Genomic DNA, 13639 nt, shown 5'->3' with positions numbered 1-13639 from the left:
GGGTTGAAAAACTTTTGGGTACTATTTTCAGTACCCGGGTGATAAAATCATTCATACCACAAATCTCCCCATCACACAGCATACCCAGGTAACAAACTTGCATATGTACCCTCTAAATCTAAAATAAAAGTTGAAAAACAAAAACAAACAAACAAACAAAGAATCTTGAGCCCCACTCCAGACATGCTACATCAGGCTTTGCAGTTTAATAAGATTCCTAGGTGATTCAGATGAACATTAGGGTTTGAGAAGTACTACACTGGAAGGCATAAGAGGAGCTCCTAAAAATGCACATTTCCTTTAAAGGATTTAATTTAGCAGTAAGTTTTGGGTGAAGCTCTGAGTCTAAACTTTAGAACAAGCTTCCCAGGAAGTTATGATGCAGGTATCTGAGGACACTTTTGAGAATCTCCACCTTGGGCAAATCTTCAAATCCTTCTAAGCCTCAATTTCCTCACCCATAACTAAGGCAATAAATGTTGTATTTGTTTAAAGGTGAATAGAGCTGAAACTTTTGGTGCCCTTCTAACTCAAAGGTCTATGATTTGCAGACACACACAAAAAAGGTGATTTTTTTTTCTCTCCTTTATAAATAGAAAGAAACCTAAAAAGTAAGCTTACAAGATTATTTTTGTCTTTCCTAGGGCAGTTTACCCCCCAACAAAAAAGAAATTAACACTTATTAAAAAAATCTACTTTGGCATCTTGCATTAATAGTTTACACTTTAAGATTGCTTTAAACAGGCTGGGTGCGGTGGCTCACACCTGTAATTCCAGCACTTTTGGAGGCCGAGACCAGTGGATCACCTGAGGTCAGGAGTTCGAGATCAGCCTGGTCAACATGGTGAAACCCCTTCTCTACTAAAAATTCAAAAATTAGCCAGGTGTGTTGGCACATGCCTGTAATCCCAGCTACTTGGGAGGCTGAGGCAGGAGAATCGCTAGAAACTGGGAGGCAGAGGTTTTACTGAGCCAAGATGGAGCCATTCCACTCCAGTCTGAGTGACAGAGTGATACTACACCTCAAAAAAAAAAAAAAATTGCTTTAAACTTTTCAAAACATTTCACACACATTTTTGCAACATGCAAATACATGTGCAACATCTAGTAGTTCAGCGTGTTATTTAATCTCCTACTCTTTCTCCCAGGGTGTAGTTTCAAAACATAGTTTGTGGTCAACTGCATAACTCATTCAAAAATATTACTTAATGCTTACTATATGCCAGGCACTGAAGACACATGATAAAGAAAATAGACAAGATCCCTACTCACAAGCAGTACATCAAAATCCTATGGGGTGGGGAGGAGGGTACAAGGCTTGTTAAAAATGCAGATTTCTAGGCATCAGGCCACACTGTAAATAAATAATCCTTGCCCTCTGAATTATCTCTGTTTGGGATATTATACTGCACTAGGTGGTAAAATATATGCAAAGGAAAGATTATATTTGCTCCTACCTTCCATAAACTTAAAATCTTCATGGTAAGAAGATAAATGCATAAAACAAATAAGTAGCAATGCAAGATATTCATTCATTCATTCGTTCGTTCATTCATGCAGACAACAGCAACAACAAATTTCAGGAAAATTCCCTTAAAGCAAAACAAATGGTGCAGAGGATAAGGGCTAAAGATGTTCAAAAGGGCATTGCCATGGATGGAGAGTCAGGGAAGCCTTGTAGGGACAATAGAACTTGAATGCAAAACGCATTTGGATAAGCAAAAGAATAGGTAAAGAACTTCCTATCATAAGGAAATGCATGTGGAATGGACATTAAGTATGAAATGCTCCACATGGAGGCCAAAGTTCCTGTTGGAGACTAGTGAGGAAATACAACTAAGTCCAATGGTTGAGATCATATAGTGAAAGACATTGACTGTTAGTCTTAGAAACATGAAATTGAGCTTAAATGCAACAAGAGGTTGTGTATCAGGAGAGTATTATTGTGACAGTGATGCATTAAATAGACAATTAGTCTAGTAGAGGGACATAGAATGAGGAGAGAATTGAGAAAGGGAAATAAGTTCAATAGCTATTGCAGTATTTAGGACCAAGATAATAAGGGCCTGCCTGTACAAGGTCGATAGCACTAGAAACCCAAAGAATAACCTTTTGGGGGGGGGGGGAAAGCATGGAACTTGGTTGCAATTACATACAAAAATAGAAAAATAGAAGAGTAAATATGAACTCGAAATTTATGTGTGGTTGATTGGATTAAAGGTGTTAACATTGATAAGCTTTTGGAGGGGAGAATGGTAAACTGAGCTTAAGACATACACACATATGAAATGTATGTGGTATACCAGTGGAACTTCCCTAATGGTAGGTAGAGATATGGGGCTGAGAATATGGATTTGAGATCAATCATGTAAGAGAATGATTTTGAAACCGTAAGATACAAATTGCTTCCCAAAGAGGTAAGGGGAAGACAGAGAAAAGAGAAGACACTAGAAAATGGGCTTCGGAGAGTAGCGACAGTGAAGACCTGTGAGGAAAAAGATGGGTCATGGGTGAAAGTAAGTGGAACACCAAGAGTGTTCTGTGTAGTGGGAGCCAAGAAAAGTGAGAGCTTTAGGTAGGAAAATAGCTTCAAAAAGATGTATTTTGCAACAGGGATCTAAGGGAATAAGGAACAGGAAAATGATATCAGAATTAGTGAGGTGCTACCATCAAGGATAGTGTTTCAGAAGGGTGATTGGTAAAGAAGACATTGTGAAGGATAAACGGGTAAATTAAATGGAGTCAAGCAGTGTTATCACACTTTGGAAAATGCTGGTGAGGAAGGGGCATGAGATAGGAACTAAAAGAGGGCCTGTGATTTTTCCAAATATGATCTCTGCATGCTTGAAGGTAGATGTGAAAGAGTTAGTGGGTCTATTATTTATTGCTTCGAAGTCAATTACCCCAACCCATAGCAGCTTAAATCAACAATCAACATTTATCATCTCACATAGTTTCTGTGGGTCCGGAATTTGGTAGCATCTTAGCTGGGTGGTTCTGGCTTCTGGTCTTTCATAAAGTTGCAGTCAAAATGTCGGCCAGGGTTACAGTCATCTGAAGTCTTGATTAGAAATAGAGGATCCACTTCTAAAACACTTCGCTTACATGGACAGCAGAATGGCCTTTGTTTCTGGCCATCTGGACTTTTTCATAGGGCTGTTTGTGTGTCCTCACAATATGACAATTGACTTCCCCCTTATTCCTTCTTCCAAGGAAAGAGCAAGTTGGAAGTCACAATGTCTTAGAAGTCACACACTGTCAACTTTACCCAATGTGGAAGGAAACTACACAAAGATGTGGGCACCAGGATGTGGGACTCACTGAGGGGCCATCTTGGAGGCTGGCCACCACAGAGGGAAAGGAAAAGTCAATGCAAGTGTTAAGGGAAAGGCATAAGCCCTTGATACTCAAAGTATGGTCCACGGAGTGGCATCACTTGTGAAATTGTTAGAATTGTAGAATCTCAGGCTCTACCTCAGAACTACCAAATCAGAATTTGCATTTTTAAAAGATCTCCAGGTGACTCATATGCATATTACATTTTGAGAATCATTGATCCAGGGTACAGAAAGGATCCTCTTTAGAGAAGGAAATTGTAGCCTACGCAGGAGGAAGGAAGAGCAGAAGTGAGTCTTGTGACAGAAGTGAAGCAGAGTAAATAAGAGTGCCTACAAATTGACTGCTTACCACACAGAGTTAGCAGTTAAGGCAACATACAACAAAATTAGACAACTTAATGAAAATAATCCTGTTTTTTAATAGCTAATTTAATGCAGTGGAAAGAGTATAATCTTGGAATAAAAACATAGATTTGTATCCTGATTCTACTGCTAGTTAGCTGTATGTCTTTAGGCAAGTTTCTTAACCACTCCAGTTCTTAATTTTTTCTTAAATAATATGATGGCAATAATACCAATTTTATAAAGTGGAGTAGAGGATGAAAAAAGCAGACTATATAAAGCACTGAGTTCAGAATAAGTACTTAATAATGTTATTTTTCCTTTCCTCCTTGTCTTCCAGTGCTTTAAACTCTCTATTAAGTCCTATCTTTTACCCTTCTTTTTTTTTTTTTTTTTTGAGACGGAGTCTCGCGCTGTGTCACCCAGGCTGGAGTGCAGTGGCGCGATCTCGGCTCACTGCAAGCTCCGCCTCCCAGGTTCACGCCATTCTCCTGCCTCAGCCTCCGAGTAGCTGGGACTACAGGCGCCCGCCACCACGCCCGGCTAGTTTTTTGTATTTTTAGTAGAGACGGGGTTTCACCATGTTAGCCCGGATGGTCTCGATCTCCTGACCTCGTGATCCACCCGCCTCGGCCTCCCAAAGTGCTGGGATTACAGGCTTGAGCCACCGCGCCCGGCCCTATCTTTTACCCTTCTAATCATGGTTGCTACCTGTAGGAATATTTATGTTTAATTTTCTTGATTTTCTGTCTCAATCTTCATGATTTTATTAGAGACAGCACATTACATTTGCAAGCACGTATCTGAGAAACCACAGATATTTTGGAAACCCCTAAATCTTCTCTCATTTCATCAGAGTTGATGGAATAAAAGGTGTTATATTGAGCATGTAGTACTGGCCAAAAAATACAGGCCAATTGCACAAGAGAGGTAGGGATTATGACTAGTGTTGACCCTACCTAAGATTATGAATATCCCTTTCCTCACCCTATGCCTAGTATTGGCTCTGCATCTCCATTGCCTGCTTCTCCCCCAACACCAAGACCCCAGGTTCCCCCATTTTTCTCCTGGACCCTCTTGGAAACCTATAACAGGTTTCCTATTTCTTCTTCTCACATCCTTTCTCTAAATTCACAGACACCTTTACTTTGAGACTCTTTAGAAGGCATTTAATATAAGTAACAACAAGGAAACTGAGAACATCAACATACATAATGAACTACAGCGGCATGACAAATTTATAAGAATTATTTAGAATAAACATACAACAAAACTATTAAAGACTGGTTCTCATCAAGAAAGTGAAAAGGACCAAATGTAGTGGCTTATGCCTATAATCCCAACACTTTGGGAGGCCTAGGCAGGAGGATTGCTTGAGCTGAGGAGTTCAAGACAAGCCTGGGCAACATAGCAAGACCTTGTCTCTACTAAAAATTTAAAAATAGCCAGGTATGGCAGTGTGTGCCTGTAGTCTCAGCTATCTACTGAGGAGGCTGAGGTGGGAGGATTGCTTGAAGTTGGGAGATCAAGGATGCAGTGAGCCGGATCGATCGAGACGTTGGGTGGGCGGGCAGGCAGGCGGCAGGGCAGGCGACTGGTAGGCCGGGCCGAACGGGCGGCAAACCGAACAGGGCAGGTGGTGGGGCGGGCGGGGCGGGGAAATAAAGAAGAAAAAGAAAGAGAGAAAGAAAGAGAAAGAAAGAGAAGGGAAGAAAGAGAAGGGAAAGGAAGGGAAGGAAGGAAAAAGATAACCCACAAACTTGTAGAAAATATTTGCAAATCACATATCTGATAAGGGACTTCTATCTAGAATATGTAAAGATCTCTTATAACTCAATAAAATAAAGATAAATAACCCAATTGAAAAATAGGCAATAAATTCAAATAGGTATTTCTTCAGAGAAGATAGACAGACGGATGATAAGCACATGAAAACATGCTCATCATTAGTCAATAAAGAAATGCAAACCAATGAGATAAAACTTCACACTCATTGGATGGCTATACTCAAAAAGATAGACAATAGCAAGTGTTGGAAAGGATGTGGAGGCATTGGATCCCTCATACATTGTTGGTGAGAATGAAAAATGGTGTAGTAACTTTGGAAAACAGTTTGGCAGTTCCTCAAAATGTTAAAAATAAAGTTTCCATAAGACCTAGCAGTTCTACTTCTAGGTATCCACCCAAAAGAAATGAGAATATATATCCACGCAAATGCTTGTACATGAATATTCCTAGCAACATTATTCATAATAACCAAATAGTGGAAACAACCCAAATGTCCATCAACTGGTGAATGGAAAAACAAAATATGGTATATCTAAACTATTGAATATTATTCAGCAATAAAAGGCATAAAGTACTGAAATATGCTACAACAGGGATCCCCAACCAGTCTATGGCCTGTTAGGAACTGGGACACACAGCAGGAGGTGAGTGGCAGGCAAATGAGTGAATGTTCATCTGAATTCACAGTCACTCCCCGTGGCTCTCATTACCATCTGAGCTCTGCTTCCTGTCAGATCAGCCACGGCAGTAGATTCTCACATGAGCACGAGCCCTAGTGTGAACTGTACATCTGAGGGATCTTGGTTGCATGCTTTTTATGAGAATCTAATGCCTGATGATCTGTCAGTGTTTCCTGTCACCCCCAGATAGGGTCATCTAGTAGCAGGCAAATGAGCTCAAGGCTCCTGCTGATTCTACAATGTGGTGAGTTGTATAATTATTTCATTATATAGTCCAATGTAATAATAATAGAAATAAAGTGCCCAATAAATGTAATGCACTTGAGTCATCCTGAAACCACCACCCCATCATCCGTGGAAAAATTGTCTTCCACAAAACTGGTACCTGTGCTGAAAAGGTTGGAGACTGCTGTGCTACAACATGGATGAACCTAAAAACCTAAAAATTGCTGCTGGGAGGAGTGGCACATGCTCCTAGTCCCAGTTACTCCAGAGACTGAGGCAGGAGGATTGCTGAGCAACATAGCCACACTGACTCCAAAAACAAAATAAAACAAAGCCCAAACCATTATGCTAAGTGAAAGCAGTCAGTCACAAAAGATTACATATTGTATGATCTCACTTATATAAAACATCCAGAACAGGCAAACCTATAGAGCTGATAAGTAAATTTGTATTTGCTAAGGGCTGGGGGCAGGGAGGTCTGGGGGAGAATGAATGACTGATTGCTCATGAGTACAAGGTTTCTTTGGGGGATGATAAAATTGCTCAAAAATTAGATTATGATGACGATTGCAGAATTCTTTAAACACACTTAAAACCATTGAGTTGTACACTTATTAAACTTTAAGGTATGTAATTATATCTCAACAAAACTTTTGTTAAAGTCAGTTCTGTCCTCATTGGGATTTGAACCCTCAGGCCTCATCACCGTCACTCTCTTTCTTGCGGATTCTTTATGAGGACAGCCCTATCTGTATGTAGCTTCCATCTCAGGAATGCTGTTTCCGTCTTTGCATCCCACCAAATAAGAAAGGGAAGACGATCTCAAAATCCCCCAACCCCAGCATCTGTAAAGTAGAAATTCTCCACCCTGGCTGTGCCTCAGGATAGCCTGAGTTACTTTTTAGAAATCCCGATTGGCTGGAGGCACAGGGAGCGCCGGCTCAAGCAGTTCATCCAACGGCCAGACCAGGACCGCGTCTGGGGAGACCCTGCCCAGGCCTGTTCGACCCCTCCCAGCCTCGGTTAGCCGTGGCTGACTCGTCACCTGCGCCGCCAGCTCCCGCGCTCCAGGCAGCCAGGGAAGGAGCGAGGATGCCGCAGGAGCCGGGCTCCATGTGACCGTCACCCACAGCAATACGAAGCCTGGGCTTCCTGTCACCCCCAGCACAGCTGCAGCAACCCAGTTCTCCCACACCCGACCCAGCTTGTGGAAGAGGCCACAGGGTCCCGCAGCCTTCAGAAGCTCAGATTTAAGAAGTCTCTGCAGGATATCGAGCAGGCTGTAGGCGTTGTCAGCGCACGGAATACAGAGAGGTTACCGAGTCATGATGCGGGGAGAGGGGGGATGGTCCAGAGAAAGAGGGTGAATTAAGGAGAGGGGCAGATTTGGAGAAGTCTTTGGAGGGGATCACTGGCCAAGTCGAAGAGGCGGATGAAGAGCTCCCTGGGCGTGCTGCTGACCAAGGCAGATCTGGAGGAAGAGTCAAAGCAACAGTCGGCAATCGGGCAATTTATGAAGACGTCGAAGGAAGGAGTTGACACACGGATTTAGTCAGAAATTTCAAAGAGAGTAGAGTGAAATGAAGGGTTTGGTGAAAAGATTCAGGCATTCCTGGTGGAGGTGACATAGTGGAGCAGGACATCTACCAGCAGTCCCGGGGCTATAGTCCATATAGTGCAGCCTGGCTCCGCTGCAGGGGATGCCACGACCAGTCTGCCCTCTCTGGAACAAAGGTGACCTCATTTCTCAGGTACTGCTGGGGACTACCGGCCAGTTGCCAATTTTGCGTCTCCTCCACTCAATGAAGAAGTGTTTGTCTTTGCAAATAGGGGAAGCGCTCTTTTTTGTTTTCTCCTTGTGCCTTTGAGGCTGTGCTGTCCAGGAGTGGTTTCTAGGGAGGGCCACCCCATCGAATGTCCCCACCTTTTTTGACCTGTGGGTGCTTTATTTGGGGTGAAGAGAGCTCTCATTTGTGCTGGGGGCAGTTCTGAGCTTACAGGCCACTGAGGTCTTCATATACAACAGGGCCTTTTCCTTTTGTGGTTAGGTAGTCCCACCAACTGTAAAACCAGAATCATCAGGAGGTAGAGCCCAATCAGGAGAGCTGGGAATGAATGGCTCAGAATGGGTGTTTGGAACACATGTAGGACAAGCATTCTTAATTGTGATATATTTTCTGAACAGCTGTCTAGATTGTTGTCTCACAGGTTTTGGCATTATCTGTCCCCCACATCCCCAATTCTGCCCAGCTACAGGCCATAAGATTTCAGGGGGACCATTCCCAGGGTGGGACCTGTGATTGATACATGAACTTCCTTGTCCCCCATGAATCTCCACAGGGTTGGAACCCAGTGTTGAATGAGTCTCTGAAATTAGATTAGAACCACCATTTGGGAAGGGCAAAAAGCAGACAGCCTCAACAGTGGTGGAGCCAACCATGAACTTCTCAGGAGTGACCTGTGCTTCCTTCAAGGCTGCTTCTGTTATGTGTATCTTTCTAAGACCTGCATTTCTTTCAACACTGATCCTGTCCATTCTGTAGCCTATTTTTCTTCATTAACAATAAAACCAATTTTGAGCACCAAACAGCAAGCAGAAGAGTGTTTAAACATTTTTTGTTTCTTTTTTTGATTGATGAAGTATGAGAAAAAAATCCCTCTGTGGTTTTACTTAGTCATAGTTTATTTTCATAACATTCTGAGGGGCCCTGGCTAGATCCCTTCTTAAACAGGGCAACTGCATCCCCCATTCTTCAGCAAAGTGCCCAGTGGAAAGGCTTTTGATGGGCCACTCTGAGGCAGAGGGGGATTTCAACAAAGACCCCGGAAGTTAGGACCGGGTTGTGGGAGCTGGAACAAGGTGATGGTGAGGGCAGAAATGTGGATGTGGCCCATTCCCTCTCATCCCCAGCTGTAATTGGAGCAGTTCAGTATGTGTCTGTTTTTCTAAACTATCTGAATGGACTTGGGTAAGCTTTCTCATATAAAAATTAGTTTAATAGCACCTACCATGTATGATCAATGAAAACAGAGGGTAATGTGTAATGCACTTAGCACAGTATGGGAAACATGGAGCTTGTTCAGAAAAATGGTAGCTATTATTGTTCTTGAATTCCACATTAGAAATTATTGAAAGAATGGCTTCCAACACTTGAAAAAAAAGTTTGGAAATCACTGATTTCGCCCATGGCCTTTGTTAACACAAAGAAAAAAACATGTTTTGATAAATTATATGGAAAGTCTCACCTGTAATCCCAGCACTTTGGGAGTCCAAGGTGGGCAGATCTCTTGAGGCCAGGAAATCAAGATCAGCCTGGGCAACATGGCAAAACCCTATCTCTACACACACATATATATATATTAGCCAAGTGTGGTGGTGCATGCCTGTAATCCCAGTTACTTGGGAGGTTGAGGCACGAGAATTACTTGAACCCAGGAGGTAGAGGTTGCAGTGAGCCTAAAGCATGCCACTGCACTCCAGCCTGGGTGACAGAGCAAGACTCTGTCAAAAATTAAAAAAAGAAAGAAAAAGAAAGAAAGAAAGAAAAAAGGAAGGAAGGAAGGAAGGAAGGAAGAAGGAAGGAAAGAAGGAAGGAAGAAGGAAGGAAGGGAGGGAGGGAAAGGAAAGGAGAGAGAGAGTGAGGGAGGAAGAAAGGAAGGAAGAAAGGAAGGTCTATTATTTATATAAAACTTTTTAAAATGATGAAAACATAGCAGTTTTATCCCATGATTTATTATCTAAAATGAAAAATGTTTCATGGGAAAATATCCCTAATAAACACAGTTCAAAGTTTTGATATTAAAAAATTAAGGCAGTCGTAATCCTAGAGCAGAAAGTTACATGTAGAGAGAATTTTATTGCCATAGTAGATGTGTTATACTCTTTTGCAGGGTTCCTTCTTCTCAGATCTTTTTTTTTTCTTTTTTACAATTCCATTTAACAGTTTTCTCTGGCCAGGCGAGGTGGCACACTCCTGTAATCCCAGCACTTTGGGAGGCTGAGGCGGGCAGATCACTTGAGGTCAGGAGTTCAATATGGCCAATATGGTGAAACACCGTCTTTACTAAAAATACAAAATATGAGCTGGGCGTGGTGGCGCGTGCCTGCAGATCCAGGTACTCCAGAGGCTGAGGTGGGAGGATCACTTGAACCCCGGAGACAGAGGTTACTGTGAGCCGAGAGTGAGGGCGTGCCATTGCACTCCAGCCTGGGTGACAGAGCGAGACTTCATCTCAAACAAAACAAAACAAACAAACAAACAACAACAACAAAACAGCTTTCTCCTATCTTGTGACCCTCCACAAGCATTTTTAGAAATTTAGTTCCTTTCTTCTCTGATATGAATTGTCATTTTAGGCTATGATATAAATATTCTGGATGGAGTCTTTCGACTGTATTGCTCTGATCATTTTTGTACTATATTATAACAATTGCACTTTTTGCAGCTGATATTGCCATCTAAAAGTAAAGATTATTCTTTTTTTTTTTTTTTTTTGAGATGGAGTATCACTCTGTAGCCCAGGCTGGAGTGCAGTGGCACGATCTCAGCTCACTGCGAGCTCTGCCTACTGGGTTCAAGCAATTCTCCTGCCTCAGCCTCCCAAGTAGCTGGGACTACAGGCGCATGCCACAATACCTGGCTAATTTTTTGTATTTTTAGTAGAGACGAGGTTTCACCGTGTTAGCCAGGATGATCTTTATCTTCTGACCTCGTGATCCGTCTGCCTCGGTCTCCCAAAGTGCTGGGATTACAGGCACGAGCCACCGCTCCTGGCAAGACTATTCTTTAGAGCAATAAATGAGCACCTCACTCTCTTAATTTTTTAAGTAATCCAGAACAATATATTGTCATTTACTGAGACTGATGCTTGTAATTTTACTCCTGAGATTAAACAGTAATAAACATGTTAATGCTATAAACGTTGTTAAACAAGTCTACATGACACAGCTCTTTAACAAACAAACCTATTTCCAGATGCTCAGAATCATGGTTGGTTGCACTTTTCTGCAATGCCTAACAGAATCTAATTACAGGGACTAAATGCAAACCCAACTTTGTAATCAATTAAGAGTGATGGGGACTCCAAAAGCCAGTTGGCCTAGGAAGACCTTTATATATACTATATAATACAATCTTGTGAAAAGGCAGAAAGATATTTACACTTTACTGACAAAGGAAGTTTGGGCTCACCCTAAGGATACAATGTGTATTCCTAATTCCTTCCTGTATGCCTTTCTATTTTTTGGAAACTTTCTCCCAAATCCTTCTCCTTCCCTTCCCATTACTTTCCCATTCCCCTGCAGCCAGGAGTGAGAGACTTTGCTTAACCCTAAGGATGATAAATACAGCATTCCTTATCCTTTAAAAATTTGTGTCTTTAGCCTTAAACAGGAAGGAAATTCTGACACAGGATGCACCATGGATGAACTTTGAGGACATTACGCTAAGTGAAATAAACTGGCCACAAAATGACTTATTCTGTATTATTCCACTTATATGAGGTTTCTGGAGTAGTCAAACTCACAGAAACAGAAAGTACAATGGTGGTTTCCAGGGTCTAAGGGTCACGCATGGGGAGTTGTTTAATCAGCATAGAGTTTCAGTTTTGCAAGATGAAAAAGTTCTGGAGACTGGTTGCATAACAATATGACTATACTTACCACAACTGAGCTGTGCACTTACAAATGGTTTAGGTGGTACATTTTGTTATGTGCTTTTTTGTCACAATTTTAAAAAATGTCTTATTAAAAAGACAAATTTTGGAGAGGATGTGGAAAAACTTGAACCCTTATCCACTGCTGGTGGGAATACAAAATGTAAGTACGACGACTTTGGAAAAACACTTTAGCAGCTTCTTTAGAAGTTAAACATAAGCTGGGTGTGGTGTTGTGCTCCTGTAATCACAGCTACTTGGGAGGCTGAGGCAGAAGGATCGCTTGAGGCCAGGAATTTGAGACCAGTCTGAGCCACATACCAAGTACCTTGTCTCAAAAAGAAACAAAACACATATATACAAAAGCTAAACCAAAACGTAACCATATGACTCAGCAATTTCACACTTAGGAATCTATCGATGAGAAATAAAACATATTTCTAATTTCAAATACTATGTACATGAATGTTCATAGCAGATTATTTTATCAATAGATAAAAATTGAACATAACCCAAATGTCAATTAACTGGTGAATAGATAAATCTAATGTGGTATATCTACACAATGGGATATTATTAAGCAATAAAAGGGACAAATTACTGACACATGCTAAAACATGGATGAACATCAAAAACATTACACCAAGTGAAAAAAAAAAAGCCATATGCAAAAGACCTACATATTGTATGATTTCATTTATATGAAATGTCCAACAAAGGCAAATTTATAAAGACCCAAATAAAGCAGATCAGTGTTTGCCTAGGCTTGGGAATAAAAGTGGGGATTAACTACAAAAAAGCACAAAATAACTTTCTGGGGTGGTGTAGATGTTTCAAAACTGGATGGTGGTAATGGTTGTACTGGATACATTTACTAAAAAATCATTGAAATGCACATTTTAAGTTGGTGGACTTATGGTATATAAACTATACCTCAATAAAATAAATATTACAATTTAAACATGTAGAAAACACCACACCCAGCACATGGGTAAGCCTTCTTGGAAGCAGATCCTCCAGTCCCATTCAAGCTTCCCAGGCTGTTACCTCTTGGAGCAGAGGTCAGCGGTCTCAGTCGAGCTCCGCCCAAGTTGAAGATTTGTGGGCAAAAGAAATACACGCACATACACAAACCAATGGCCTAGTAATATAAATACAATTTCATGTTCTGACAGATTCTAACATGTCTCCCTTACTTTCTTGAAGAAAAAACATCTGTCACTGGAGAATCTGTAACAGTGAAGTGCATTTTACAGGCACTATCACCTGGAAGCCTCAAAAAACCCTAGCAGGTAGTTACTAGTAGTATTAGAGTTCTCCAGAAGGACAGAACTGATAGGATATATGTATATATAAAAGAGAGTTTATTAAGGAGAACTGACTCACACCATCACAAGGTGAAGTTCCATGATAAGCCATCTGCAAGCTGAGGAGCAAGGAAGCCAGAAGTGGCTCAGTTTGAGTCCCAAAGCCTCAAAAGTAGGGAAACCAACAGTGCAGCCTTCAATCTGTGGCTGAAGACTGGAGAGCCCCGGGCAAACCAGTGGTGTAAGTACAAGAGTTCAAAGGCCGAATAACCTGGAGACTGATGTTCAAAGGCAGAAAGCATCC

This window comes from Papio anubis, chromosome 11 (assembly GCF_008728515.1).
Source record: "Papio anubis isolate 15944 chromosome 11, Panubis1.0, whole genome shotgun sequence".
In the NCBI taxonomy this organism is placed as follows: domain Eukaryota; kingdom Metazoa; phylum Chordata; class Mammalia; order Primates; family Cercopithecidae; genus Papio; species Papio anubis.
Note: the sequence above shows the minus strand (reverse complement) of the source record.